We start from the raw sequence: 15,576 nt of genomic DNA on the forward strand, positions 1-15,576 counted from the left end.
TCTCCCCTACTTCAGGAAATTTCGTCCAGAAATTTATTTAGAGGAAACTTGTGAGGGCTTGAAACATGAAGTTGAAAAGATCAAAGGAATAATCCTGTGGTGATTTAACTCGACTTCAATAGAGTCCCTTTAACTAGGTCATCAAAGGATCTTTTTAATTAGATTATTAAACTAGACCACCCGAGGGCCTCTTTAACTATATCAACACATGATATCTTTAACTAGATTGCCGAACCAATCTCTTTAACTAGATCAACGAATGATCTCTTTAACTAGACCACCAGAGGGCCTCTTTAACTATATCAATGCCTGATATCTTTAACTAGATTGCCGAACCAATCTCTTTAACTAGATCAACAAATGATCTCTTTAACTAGACCACCAAAGGGCCTCTTTAACTATATCAACGCATGATATCTTTAACTAGATTGCCGAACCAATCTCTTTAACTAGATCAACGAATGATCTCTTTAACTAAACTACCCAAGAGGAATCTTTAACTACATCAACACATGATGTCTTTAAATTTTGGAATAGTACTTTACAATCCAAGGGTTTTAACTATAACGTTGAAGCCCATTAAGGATTGAGGTAGTACCTTTTGATATCCTACTATGAATCCCTTATACGAAGATATAGAAGATTCTACAAGGATTTGGATAACAAAAATTTGGATCACAAAAACATAAAAGGGAGAATATAAGCACATAATCACATAATTGTTTAATTTGATTTTTAATTTGTTATCTTTGGACGCGGATACTTAAAGCACACCAGGAATCCAATCCGTGGATTTCATTTGGCACTTTAATCACTTTCAAGAATCTATCTATAAAGATAGAATGATCTACCAAAGATTCGATTTCGTTTTCAAGAAAACGCAATATTCGAATTAAGGTACGAAAAATTTAGGATATACGGAAATACCATTGGTACCCTATTAAGAATTTATAGTGGTACTTTAGGTATTCATATAGAGTTGTAACTTGCGCCTTGTACTTCGTTTTCTTGAAAGAAACGGGTATTTGGGAAAACGCAATAGATCATAAAATGGAAGGATTTTGGGGGTAGTATGTTTTTCAAGGAATACGGCTCCTTGATTGTCGGTATTGAAGGGGATACATTGTTTATACATGCCATCACATTTGCACATTGCAATGTAAAATAAAAAGATTTATTTATAAACAACAATCAACTGTTTCATGGACCTTGACAACAAAAGAAAATAATAAATAAGGCTTGATTATTTCTAAACAACGTTGTCTTCTAGTTGGTCCGATGCTCATCCCTGCGCTGGATTCGCATTAGCAAGCTTTGGGCAATTTCTTCGGAAATGGCCCATTTCGCCACAGTTGAAGCAAGAACCTGGGGGAAAACGAGCTTGAGCAAGATTTACTTGAGGTTGGTTTGGACCACCTTGTTTTGGGCTAAATCGACAAGCATTTGCCAGATGACCGAGTCGCCCACATGATGCACACAAACGACACTGTAGGTGAGCTAAGTGGTGTGCATTACATTTGTTGCATATCGGTGCAGTACCGGCATAAGGCTTCCTTGCAGGGGGTTGAGCTGGTTGGTTGAGGGGGTTTTGGTTGGGTTGTGCAGCAATGGCACAATTTAGCGAAGCCTTACGCTTCTTAGAAGGTTCGGTTCTGCTTTCCTTGGTTTCCTCCTGAACATTAGCTGCTTGATTCTTGTCACATTTCCGAAAAAGTTTGCGCTTTCTGATCTGAGATTCGGTTAGGGTAGCAGATAATTCAATGGCCTGTCTAACTGTGGTAGGATTACTACCAATAACAATGTCCTGAACTGAGTCAGGGAGGCCATCAATGTATTTCTCGATCGCCTTATCCAAAGGCGTAACCATGGAAGGACATAACAGGCTAAGCTCCTCATATCGATCAGTGTAGGCTCGATGTTCACCGCTGTCTTGTTTAAGATCGTCGAATTCCCTTTCCAAGGCCCTGATCTCATGACGAGGACAGAATTCCTTCATCATCAGAGCTCGAAGCTCTTCCCATGTTTGAGCTAGTGCCACATTGGCGCCCTTATCTCTCATTACACCATTCCACCATGTCAAAGCCCGCTTTTCAAAGACACTGGATGCAAAATCTACTTTTTGCTCGTTTGGGCATTGAACATGCCTGAAGGTGCTCTCTAGACTCTCGAACCATTGCAGAAGTGCAGTCGCTCCTTGAGACCCAGAAAACTTTGATGGCTTAGCTGAGTTGAATGTCTTGAAGTTGCAAGGGGCATTATTGTTGTTGAGAGCTTGGTTGCATTGAGCAACGATGTTCGGGATTGCAGCAGTCATTTGCTGGGTAATGATAGCTTCCAGTTCTTCATTAGGTATCTGGTTTTCATGTCGAGGAGGCATTCTAAAAGGGAAACAAGAGAGAAACAAGTGAAACGGCATTGGGTAAGAATAGGAAATTACCGACCAAAAGCATAGGCGATGGTTATTTGTTTGAACCACGAAGCAAACAAACGACACACAAAGGCTGAATCAAAGTAAATAGGTCCTCATGATGTATCGCGAAGACATGCTCGCCTATAAGTGGATACTCACCCCAAGAGTTCCCAGGTAAGAGTGACTGGTCCAATACTGCGGATTTGTACGAACACTCTAGCCTTAGACAGAAAACTCAGGGTACAGGCACCCACTCTTCCAGTTTGCACGTGTTCACATTATTTAGACCCAGACTTTGACGAGTTTGAAAACTCAAAAGGCACTAAGCCAAATATGAGTCAAACTGAAAGGGTTCAAAACCTAGTAATCAATCATCCTAGAACAGAAGATTAGTTTTCAAAGCAGATCAAATTTATGTTCTTGTTGTGGTTGTCACCTAAGGATAAGTGACGGTATTATTTTATGACTAAACGCAAGTAGACTCGCGTTAGGGTCCTAAGAAGGTTATAGACTAGGTCAAAGCATTACTAATAACCTAATTCCCTATAACCATGAGCTCTGATACCAACTTTTCTATCACACCCCGACCACGTAAAACAACAAAATGTGGCGGAATCGTTGGGGAGTGTTGTAACAGAATCATTGTTTCATAACACATGGAAAAATTGAAATGTTGTTTTATTGATTTAAAAGAGTTACAATGTCTTAACAATAAAGAAACATAACAAAATTAACTAGTCTTGCATCTTTTAATGTCACTAAGGCCTCGTCCAATCCTATGTGAGCATGCATCAGTATCATCATCAAACATCATCAACTATTGTACCTAAAACACATGTGAAAGTACGTCAGCATAAAAATGTCGGCGAGTACATAGGTTTTATGAAAAATAGGATTCATGACTTAGGTTTAAGAAAATGTTTAACAAAAACTTGTCATGAATCCAGTTTAAGTATTTGCTTTTATAAGACGTTTGAAAATCGATGATAGATATGTATAGTTAAAAAGAATGATGTAAGGTTAAATGAATATCCAAGTAAAAATGAGCTTGTATAAAACAAACTGTTTTGTAAAACAATGTCTTGTGAAAAATATGTTATTTATGTAAAAATGTATAAATCCAAATGAATGATTTAAATAACGCTAGGCCATGTAATATAATACAAGCACTTATATATAGGAAGTACCAGCGGCGTATCCACCATGCTTGTATCACATTACACACGTCTCGTTACCCAAATCACTTACCCACATAAACCACCAATGTAAATTGCCCATGTCTAAACCGTTGTCAAATGTCAATCAAGTAATGTGTAAACAAAATGTCATGTATGGCAAGTGAAGTATGTAATAACCAAACCATAGGTAAGAATGCACAAACAATGTACTAAGTATGCGACGGATGGACATACATAGCATGATACAAAGTATAAGATGTCTTGAAAAACGATGTATTAAGTATGCACACAATGGGCATACTTAGCATGTGATGTGAAATGTACTAAGTATGATGAACATACATAGCATGTGATGTAAAATGTACTAAGTATGATGAACATACATAGTATGAAATGTTATGTAAAACGATGTACTAAGTATGCACACAATGGGCATACATAGCTAAAACATAATAAAATCATGTACTAATAGTGTACTAGTGAACATAGCAAGTATATGATATAAAAGCATGAAATCATGAAAGTAACAAGTAGGCACATGTGTTTCACCCCAAAATGTTTGGAAAACAGTAAAAGAGGGGTACTATGTACTCACTTGAGATTGCTTAGAAGTCCTAGGATAACCACCAAGCAAAGCTAGAAGATCACGGAATCAAACGGCACCTATATAGGTATCTACATTAATAAACGGACCTATCGGAGGATCGGGTAGTACGAGGGTTCGTAAACCAAATAAGTATGGTAACTTATGTAATATGGTTTAACAAAGCCTACGTACTAAAACGAAACCTATCCTAAGTGCTTTTGACCCATTACGACCCGTTTAGGAAGCTGATGCTACTTTAACGCGTCGTTTGCGTAAAACGCGTTCGGACCGCCTAACTAGCCCTATGACAAGTATTATATGCCTTAACATGTCTAATAATGTTGCCAAATCAGTTTAGATGTCAAAAATTATGTTACATATGCTTAAAATGTATTTATGCGTAAAAAGGGTATTTTGGTAATTTTCCTAAGGCATAAGAACCACTTATCATACAACTACTTAAACGATGTGACCATAAGGTATAACCTCGGAAGGTTATTCCCTATACAACTATGGTCACCTAAAATGTTTGGTTGGATCCTAAAGATCAACCAATTGGGTCGGGTTCGTAAGCATAAGCGATTGATTAGATCGCTTACTTTTACGACCCTAAACAAGCACAAATCTAAAAGCGACGAGCTAAACATGCTAGAACATGTTTAGTAAACTTAGAAAACAGGTTTGGTATCAAAACAAACGGTTTTGATACCCTAGAGTAGTTTGGTTACAAAATACGCGAGAAAACGCATTTTGGCCGAAACTACGACTCGTCACTGAGCCTAGATAACGTGGTAATCAGTGGGTATAGTCACTAGGGACTATAACCATCGTGATTACGCTCACGTTATGAAGTTCAAACGAACTTCGCGTTGACCATAAACTGGTCAAAGCAGAAAGTCAAACGCAGTTTAACTTTAACGCTAAAACGAATGAAAAACGCGAAAGAATACTTACAGAAGGTCCCTGCAAGATTTAACCCGATTCGCTTTCAGGTAGGAAGTACAAACTTCCACTTAGAAGGCTTTGAATCAGATTAAATGTGAGGAAGATGGGCAAATGGGTTGGGTATTTATAGGAAAGGCACAACCGTTAGGATCGTTTCTCGATAATCGAGCTTTAATCTTGGCCCTCCACTTGTGCCCATTGTTTTGCAATACAATGGGTAGATAAAAACCATCAAAATTTGCCCTTAGAATGATCAAAAACATGTCTAAGTTCAACGAATACCAGCTGCTGTTTGAGAAACTAGTTTTTCTGTTACTGGGCATCTCAGGCGGCCCGCTTAAGATATGCACATGGGCTTACGCGGGCCACATGGCTAAGTATTCAGAATTTGCAGTTTAGTCCCTGAACTTGTGAAATACGCATTTCGGGCCATTTTTGACACGTTTAAGCCCCGTTAACCCCATTTCAAGGCTCCAAAATGAAGTTAAAGTATAGGGAACTCAAAACATGCTCAAAAATATCTCGGATGTCGGTTCGTTTGGTCGTACGGTTGCGTTATTCGCTTAATTACGACGGGAGTCGTAACGAACGCAAAAACGATCCAAATTAAGAGACGAATGGAATTTTATCATGCCAAACACTAAAATAAAATATTTTAATGCTTACATAAATTTTTTGAAGTCCGGAAGTATTCAGAACGTAAAAATATGCGCGAAAATGCAAACTTATGCACTTTTTTGGCCCTTTTAGTCACTGAATGAGCATAAAGTTTATTTTAGCACACCGAACAACTCAAAGCCTATTTCTAAGCTATGTAAAGGATATTTAGGGTGTGTTTAACTTATGGCCATGTTCCGGAATGTTCATTGCAGTTCAAATTGACATACTTTCGCAGTTTGTCGAATTTAGTCCCTGTAAGCGAATAAAATTGATTTCGGCATACCAAACTATTCAAAACTTATTTCTAAGTTATGTATGGGTTATTTAAGGTATGTTAAGCCTATTTCACTATTCCAGAGTGTTTGTTGCATTAAACTGGTTATACTTACGCATCAGATCACGTATAACCTTCCAGAAAGCGATTTAAGGCCCGAAATCGAACAAGAGTTAATATGTGCAAATGATACACATATTTATACAAATCCCAAGTATGAAATACAATATTTCATTGGTTTGGTATTTGTTTGATGGTTGAAGTGACACAGGTGTCACAATTTGTCAAGCATCGGATACACGCACGAACGAATCTTCACCCGATCTGTTGTCACCGGTTTATCAGATATTCATCTGATTCATTTGTTTTGAAAAAGAGATTGAACGGATTTTAGAGTGTGTGAATTCTCGTATCATTCGAAAATCTGTTTTCATGAATCTTTCATTGCCGAAGCATGGATTCTGAAATTTATATTGCACTGAACAAGTTTGACAATTTTACAGGTATCAAGGGAGAGTTTACAAAAGAATTGATCGATAGGTATGTCGAGTTGTATTTGGAGATGAGGATATTGAAGATAACCAAGACCAATGAGGAATTGAAAGACAAATTGGCAAACGCATTGCCATATGATGAGTGGAGTACTTACTTGATGATGTTGAAGAACAATTCAAACTATGCATTTTTCAACCTTAGTGAATTCATCGAAAAGATTCAAGCTCAAGAACTTGAATTTCAAATGATTAGAAAATTGAAGTCTGATTTAGGAGAAGAAAATCAGAAAGCAGCAACTGATGAAGTAAAAGTCAAATCTGTGACAACCCTCACTAAATCAGGTATCCGTACGACTTAATTAATAATTAATTACTGCCTAATTACTGTGCTTACTTGAAATTGTAGAAAACTGCTACTTGATTACTGATACATGCTCATACCTGCATCATACTTTATTTACTGTCACTACATTATTTACATGCTGAACCTTAGTGACAAACATGATGCACAAAAGCACAGTAGCACAATGAACGGATAACCTATTGAACATGCTGATATAGCCAGCATTAGGCAGGCACTGCCTCTAGGCCTGTATGAGCCCGAGATAGTTTACTACACTAATAGTGAGTGTGGAAATACAAGGGTTGTAGAACTGCGTCTCTAGGAATAAGTTATAGTGACAGGATGTGCCTAAAACATACTCTAAGTACAAAATTCAGCACTTTAACTAAGAATTCAGCTTCTAGCTAACTAATAAAGTGCCAAAACATGAGAAAAATATTACTAGACACTTTCCAAAGTGTCGGGAATAAGTTGTGTCACTAAAATTAATAATAACGACACTTTAAAGCTTTGTTAAGCGCTTTAATGGATTACTATCCAACCGAACAACCGGACTTTACCCGGAACACAAAAATATTGCCATTTACATTGTTTATCTTTTTTCTGAGCCAGTTAGGGTCCCTGAATACCCTAACACCCGCCATAACGCATGACACACTAGTAACCGGGTTAATCCCTAAACTAACTAAACTAACCTGACTAAGACTTAATGTTTAGTTGGAAATGAACCGGATTACCCCCCCCCCCTAACCAAACCGTCCCCAAGGGGGGACACCCTTGTCCTTCTTGTGATTAATTTAATCAACTTGGTCCCATATCAAGAAAACATAGGGTCCATTGGGTAATGATCTTGATCTTGGTCTATAAGTAACAAGCTTAGCACACTAACACTTCACCACTCACAACTCACCACAAAACTCTCCCTATCCTCTCTAAATAACTCTCGGCCGAACCCCCTATATCATCCATCAATTTTTCGAGCTTTGATCATCTCATTCCAAGTAACTACAAGTGCTAAGGATCTCACACAAAGGAGCTTGGTGCATTCGGGAAGCAAAGGACCTCATCTCATCTCTTTTATCCACTCATTTTGCGTCTAGAATCTTCCCTAGCCTCGAGCTAGTAGTAAGTTGCTTAAAACACACTCTTGATCTATTTTAAAGTGGTTAGAACGATATATGACGGTTAAAACTCGTAAACTTACAAAATGATATGAGAAAGTCTACTAAAAATGCTAAAGATGATGGTTAAAAGCTAGATTGTTGTGTAAATCTTGTAGGGTTTGTTTTGTGTAATTATTTGGGCCCGATCTATGTTGTGGTAGCTCGGATCATCGTTTAACCCGGGTTGGTCATGATCATGGATCATGACATAGGGTTTGTTTATGTATAACAAGGGTTAAATAATGAAACTCTACCACACACGAAACTTGAACTTGTGTAAAAGCGACTTTACTTATGAAATAGTGTTTAAAACTAGTAGATCTACGGATCTACAAGCGGTATTTTCAAAGGACCAAGTGTCCAAGAAACCATATTTTTCTAAAGCCGGATCTTACATGATCAAGAATGATTTTTAAACACACAAGTGTGTAAACACTTGTGTAACACTAAATTTCGACAAAGAACTAGTTTTGTCAAATTTTACAATAAGTTGTAAAGATGGAATTTCTTTAAAAACGAGGCTTTTTACGAAACCGGATTGATATATATAAAGATCCACTAAAAGTAATGGGATTTACTTCATAGTTTTGGAAAAACTTCAAGTTCATGTGATTCTTGCGATTTACATATTTATTGACTAGTTTGTTGCTTTGAACGTTGTTTTGATTAAATAAGAAAATTGTTGGTTTGATTTATAAAAGAAAATGATACGCTTGAAAGCGTGGCCACCTCCAGTTACAGGGGAAACTCTGGCGAAATTTTTCCAAAAAATCTAACACTTAGAAATATTTTCACTACAAGTGTTAGAAATACATTTTGACATGTTTTCAAATTATAGATTTCGCCACGACTTTATTTACAAAATATCGGAGGTGGGATTTCACAAAATAAAACTTGGTAAATATATATTTAGTATATATTTTTTCATAACGTCATTTGTTATGTGTTTATGATTATTTTGTGAAATATACAAATATTATTTTTAGGGTAAAAATAATATTATCGTGTTAACGACTCCAAAATAATACGAACGCCTTCGCAATAATTATTTAAGTTACACCGGTAATCATGATTACCACTCGATCTTTAAAACGTAACTTACGCATTGAAGGAAATATTTATGAACGCGTATTTTTGTCAAGGTATTATTTTGGGAAAATCACATGTATTAAAATATAATATTTTTGGGAAGAATATTTATGTTTTGGAATAAGAAGTAAAATATATATTAAGTGAGACTTAATAATATATTCCGAAGTATACGAACGCACATGTATTAAATCCCCCATCCTTGGGAAGGAAAGTAATTACCAAGTATTTACAAAATGTAAACACGAAATAGTTGTCTAACTATTTCCCAAAAACTTAAACCATAAAGCTAAGGCACGGCCGTCCGTCTAATAGAGTTAGTACGTGTAGGTCATCGCACAGCTGCTTGATCAGGAGGTATACTTGGTAGAGACGCACCACTATGAGTTCATGTCCCCCTTTTCTCTTAACTGTTTTCAGTTTTCTAAACTGCGGGGGTGAAATACATGTTACAATGTTTACGGATACTTTATACATGGTATGGTTAGCGTAAGGAGGTTTACTACTTAGATCATGTGAGTGGGTAGGGGGAAACTTGAGGCCATTAATCCTCAGGGTAGGATCGAGGGACAGGAGCGGTAGATCTACTTGGGTGTAGCGAGCCCAGCCCCAGGCCCAACAGTACGGACCTCGGGGTGAATTTGTGCCCAACGCATAAATCCGCTAGGTTTGAGTCTCCCTACTTGCACTTCACACATATCAATGGCCTTGCAAACCATTGGTGATCTCTTTTTCCTTATTTGCTACATGCCAGGATTTTTATACATACAAAGGTTTATTTACTCACTTACACATGAACTCGCTTAACATTATTGTTGATTTTTCAACTTACATGTATTTCAGGGAATTAAAGGATCTGGCGCGGTATGACACGTTTTCCCGCTGCACTAGTTTCGAGGTCATCCGGGTTTAGGGGATGTGACTCTTTCCTGGACAAGTCACAGTCCTTAAACTATGTTTATGTCATGTTGATGTTTGTGTCTGTTGAACACTGTTTATGTTGTTAGGATGTGTTTCCGTTGAGACAATGTTGTTGTATTTGGTTTTTAAAACTTAATTTCATGGATGATCTTGCATGGTTTTTATTTCATATAGCTTTGTTATGATTAAGCTATCGTATTAGGAAGTCACACCAAAATTAACCACGCTTCCGCAAAGCCAGGGTGTGACAGCTTGGTATCAGAGCTCTGATCATAGCGAACTAGGATTCCTTCTCGAGTCTAGACTATGATCACTAGGGCTCTCATGAAAACATTTTTACACTGCAAACCACTTAAGTCTAGATCCAAAACGTTTTTATAAACAATGTTGAGCACATTTTATTTATTATTTATAGGCTCAGTCTGGGAGGCTGAGGCTCGGTCTGGGAGGCCGAGGCTCGGTCTGGGAGGCCGAGGCTCGGTCTGGGAGGCCGAGGTAGTTGTCTAGTGGGACTAGGGAGTCAGTCTGAGAGGCTGAGAGAATTGGCTAGTGGGACTAGGAAGAGCAGTCTGAGAGGCTGAGAGAATTGGCTAGTGGGACTAGGAAGAGCAGTCTGAGAGACTGGGAGAATTTGGCTAGTGGGACTAGGAAAAGCAGTCTGGGAGGCTGGGAGGCTAGTGGAACTAGGAAAGTTAGTCTGGGAGGCTGGGAGGCTAGTGGGACTAGGAGAATTATTTGATTGCTTAATTGGTGACTAATGTGTTTGCCTGATTGTATGACTGATTATTTGTGCATATTTGTGTTTATGTTACAGACACATGGACTCGTCCGGCACTGGTGATTCAGACACCACGGGCCCTAGGCCCATTGTATCAGACGACATAGAGTCTTCAGAGGGCGAGGTTCACACATCCGATGTTACTAGCACAGACGAGGATGACTTTCAGCCCTTTGCGTTACCTGACGAGGCTGTTGAGCTCGCTGATGGCCCTTTGGCCGGGGACCTACCGCTTGTAGAGATCCCTGCTCCCATACCACTTGCTTCATATGCTGCGTACGATATGCTTCTCGACACTGACGCTGATGGCGACGTCGATCTGTTTGATGATGAGCCCCTAGAGGATGAGGTTCAGGGCAAGGCCCTTCTAGCTGCTGGAGATGTTTTGTTGATCGCAGATGCTCCCGCTGAGGAGTCACCTGCTCACTCTCCGGTCCCAGACTCTTTCGAGTCTGTGGCCTCTGCACCTTCACACACTCAGAGTGCGCAACACTTTTCTCATGGTTCAGACCCAGATAGAGCATCCTCTGTTGCCCCTGCTCCTACTTTTGCTTTCGATCACGATGTTGAGGAGGATTCCGATCCTGTCTTTCCCCCAGGATTCGACCCAGACCAGGAGATAGAGTTCGTCCACTTGGATCAGCCTATGGTTGACCCAGTAGACCCAGTTGACCCTGCATTCGCTGATGATGCAGATTTTGATATGGAGTTCGTTGATCCCGAGCCTGCCATGGCCCTTGAGCCGGTAGTCGCTCCTGACCCAGTGCTTGAGCATGACCCTGTTCATGTTGGCATACCTATTGATCCTGTGATTGCTGACCCACCCATTGATGATCACCCTGTCGATGCTCCGTTGTTAGAGGGTGACCATGTTGTTGCTGCTGATCATGTTGATCCCCCATTTATCGCTGATGTACCTGCTGACCCTCTTGTTGCACCCCATCTTGATCCTATGCCTGTGCAGTTTGATCGTGCACTTTTTGAGGCACAGATTGACCCACGAGATGAGCACGCCCAGCATGGGTGGATTCCTGCTGATGATGAGATTCCACCTATTCCCCCTCCTGCCATCAATACACGTCACGTTGATACCTCTTTTTCGTTCCCTTAGTTTACACCTCCAGCTCGACCTGGAGAGGGTTCTTCGGCCCATCCTTTTGGACACGTACCGGCACCTATTCCCGTGGCACCACAGTTTTCTACTGCTATTCCCCCTGTTCCACCATTCTCTGTGCCACCTTTCGATCCAGCCAGTGAGCCATTCCTTTGGTCGTCACCACCTGTTATGCCACCGACCGACCCCTACCATCCTTTCCATATGGGGTATTCCATTGAGGACGTTTTGATGTCATTTGTTGTCCAGCACGAGGCACACACGGCGCATTCAGAAGCTTGAGAGAGCTCAGCCACCGCCGTGCCAGTGTCAGGGTCAGACCCACCCTACTTCTTCGCAGCACCCTCGACCTTTATCACCGGACTATGCTGCACGCCTTTTGGCACTGGAGCAGCAGGTTGCTTCTTTCTTGCGTACCCAGTGTTGGACCGTTCCGATGACCTTAAACGTCAGTAGAAGTAGTTCATCTCAGTTTACAAAGGCGTAAACAGAGTAAACCAAGTCAAAACAGCTTGTTCCTTCCAATTTCTCTTTCTATTACTGATTGCGAGTCTTTACAATGATTCTGATACAAATCCGACAGCACCTCGACTCACAAACACACACATACACTCCTGTTCGTTTGAAATGAACACATCACTATTTATAGTGCCAGGCTGTCCGTTTGAACGAATCACAACATGTTCAAACGGATATGCTTCAAACGGCCAGGGTTCAAACGACCAGAACAAGTTCAAACGGCCAGGACCATTTCAAACGGCCAGGTATTCTAAAACCTATACAAACCCTAATTTAATCTCGTTTATGCACCCGTTTAACCTATCTAGACACAAGACTCAATAAGACGTAGTCAGCAGACATTTCGTGCGCCAACAGACTCCCCCTTGGAAGTTGACGTAGTCTTCAGCGCCTGAGTCTTTAGTCTTGGTCTTTTCACAACTTTGTGTCTTCATTGTAACAACTCAATCTTCACAGATTCAACATCTTTTCCGAGCTCCATCTTCAGACCCCCATTTTGCTGTTGATCCAGACTCCCCCTTTCACAGACTCCCTCTCTCAGTATGCTGGGATCTGAGGTCTTGTTCTGGTTCAAGCTTTGACAATTAACTTCCGTGGGTATAATGAAGTCTCCAAACCTGTAACTCAACACATAACATTACAGTTTATCTTTTCAAACAATAAACACAAATTCAATCAGCTCTAGAAATCCACTCAAGTATTCAAGTTCAAGTTAATGACCCTGATTACTTGATTTATCTACCAAGTTCAATTTAATGACCCTGGTTGATCTTTTGACGAATCCAACTGATTTTAGTAAAATCATTTTCAACTTTTTCTAAAAATAACAAGTATCAAGTTAATGAACTTGTTTTTGTTTTTGAAATAATTCAACTTCCAACAATGTAAGCTCTCCTCATTCTTCAGCTCAGAATCTCCTACATCTGCTTCATCTTTCTAGAATCCGACAATCAACTTTCCACTCTGGTTTGTCTAAAATAAAGCAGAAATAAAATCTTTTTGGATTTTGATGTGATCTAAACTAACAAATGAAATAACAGAAAACTTAAATTGCAGAAATTAAACTATTTACAAACTTATTTTTGGCGAGCGTGTCAGGGAATCATATCAGCTTTTTAGACAAATTACTAGTACCGTTAAGCTGCATTACATACTCAGATTTAAACAATTCACCTCGATTGTCGATATACTGATCCATCTTAAATTCTCACACAAACTTCAATCTATTCAGGATACCGTTTAGGTGTCTTAGAACTTAGATCAATTCATGTGTCCCACCTCTTGAATATACTCCCGTATCCAGAATCCCAATATTCAGTCTTACAGGCAAGAATACTACAATGATATATGTTCATAAATTAGGGGTTAAATGCGAGAACTGAGGGATCTCAGGTCAGAACTTCCGTTCAGCAGAGAGATATCAGTTTCGACTTTGCAGTATGTCCCCTTTAGAGGATCTTTTCAGCTACAACAGATGATTATCAATTTTATTGTCTAATCAGCTGAGGGCTTTATGCTATATTCCAAGCATTTTGGATAAAGTATTAGCCAAGGACTAGGTCAGAACTACCATTCAGCAGAAGTCCCGGAATAATACCCCAGACATCATAGAGTATAAACACCTAGTATATCAGAATACGAGACCTTTCAAACAAGATTTCAGGGGTTACCTATATATCCAAGTAGTGTTCCCCACGAATTTCACAAGTTTGAAATTTTAGGTTTATATCCCAAATAAATCTACTAATTGTACGAAAACCTATCGACACATCGTTAGTGAGACTGTTTAACTCATTTAGTCTTTCCAAATCTTTAGCATACTATAATTGTCTAGCTGATGTACTATCATTTTCCCTATATACACAAGCTCTTTTTCAGATTTTATCATGTTTTTGTATTTTTCATTTTTTACTGTCTTTGTATTTTCTGAAAGTATAACTATGTACAACTATCTATCTCCCCCTAAATACCAAAACACGTAAAAAAGTGACAAACCATTGCAGATTGTTTCTCGTCTTCATCCGCAACAGTACTCTCATCAACGCTCACAATTCCATCCGACACTGAAAGCAATTTCATACCATTAAGTTTTAACAAATATTGAAACCGATTTTTATCAAAAGCTTTGGTATGCAAATCAGCTTTTTGTTCGTCAGTGTGGATTTTCTCAATTCGTATCAACTTTTTCTCGAAGCAATCGCGAATAAAGTGATGACGAATTTCTATATGTTTAGTTTTAGCGTGATGTACTGGATTTTTAGTAATGTTAATTGCGGCCTCATTATCAACAAACAGAGGTGTGTTAAGAAACTGCAAACCGTAGTCGCGCATCTGTCGCTGTATCCACAGGATCTGAGAGCAGCAACTGCTAGCAGAAACATACTCCGCTTCACATGTAGATAGCGCCACAGATGTTTGTTTCTTACACTGCCAGGTAACCAATCTCGGACCAAAGAACTGGCATCCTGCAGTTGTTGATTTCGCATTGACTTTGCAGCATCCTAAATCCGAATCGGAATACCCTTCGAGCGAAAATCGCCTTTCCTAGGATACCATAACCCCAATGACGGAGTACCTTTCAGGTAACGTAATATCCTCTTGACAATAATCATGTGCGATGCTCTCGGGTTAGACTAAAATCTTGCTGCGAGGCACTTTGGGTACATAATATCAGGACGTGAAGCAGTCAGATACATCAAAGAACCGATCATGGAACGGTAGAACGTTTCATCAGCCCTGTCTCCGGTGAGATCTGGGTGAATCCCATGATTAGTCGCAAGTGGGGTAGCAGCTGGAGTAGAACTTGACATTCCAAATTTCTCTAGAATATCATGCACGTACTTCGTTTGATGAATGAAAATTCCCTCGGGAAGTTGTTCAACTTGTAGACCCAGAAAGAATTTCATCTCCCCCATTGATGACATTTCGAATTTCTGCTTCATCACCTGTTCGAAATCTTTACACAATTTCTCATTTGTTGACCTGAAAATTATATCGTCCACATAAATTTGTACTATCAGAAGATAACCATCAACGACTTTAGTGAAGAGAGTGGCATCCACTTTTCCACGTATGAACTGGTTAGCGAGTAGGTGTTGAGAC

Source organism: Helianthus annuus, chromosome 16 (genome assembly GCF_002127325.2).
Source record: "Helianthus annuus cultivar XRQ/B chromosome 16, HanXRQr2.0-SUNRISE, whole genome shotgun sequence".
NCBI lineage: Eukaryota > Viridiplantae > Streptophyta > Magnoliopsida > Asterales > Asteraceae > Helianthus > Helianthus annuus.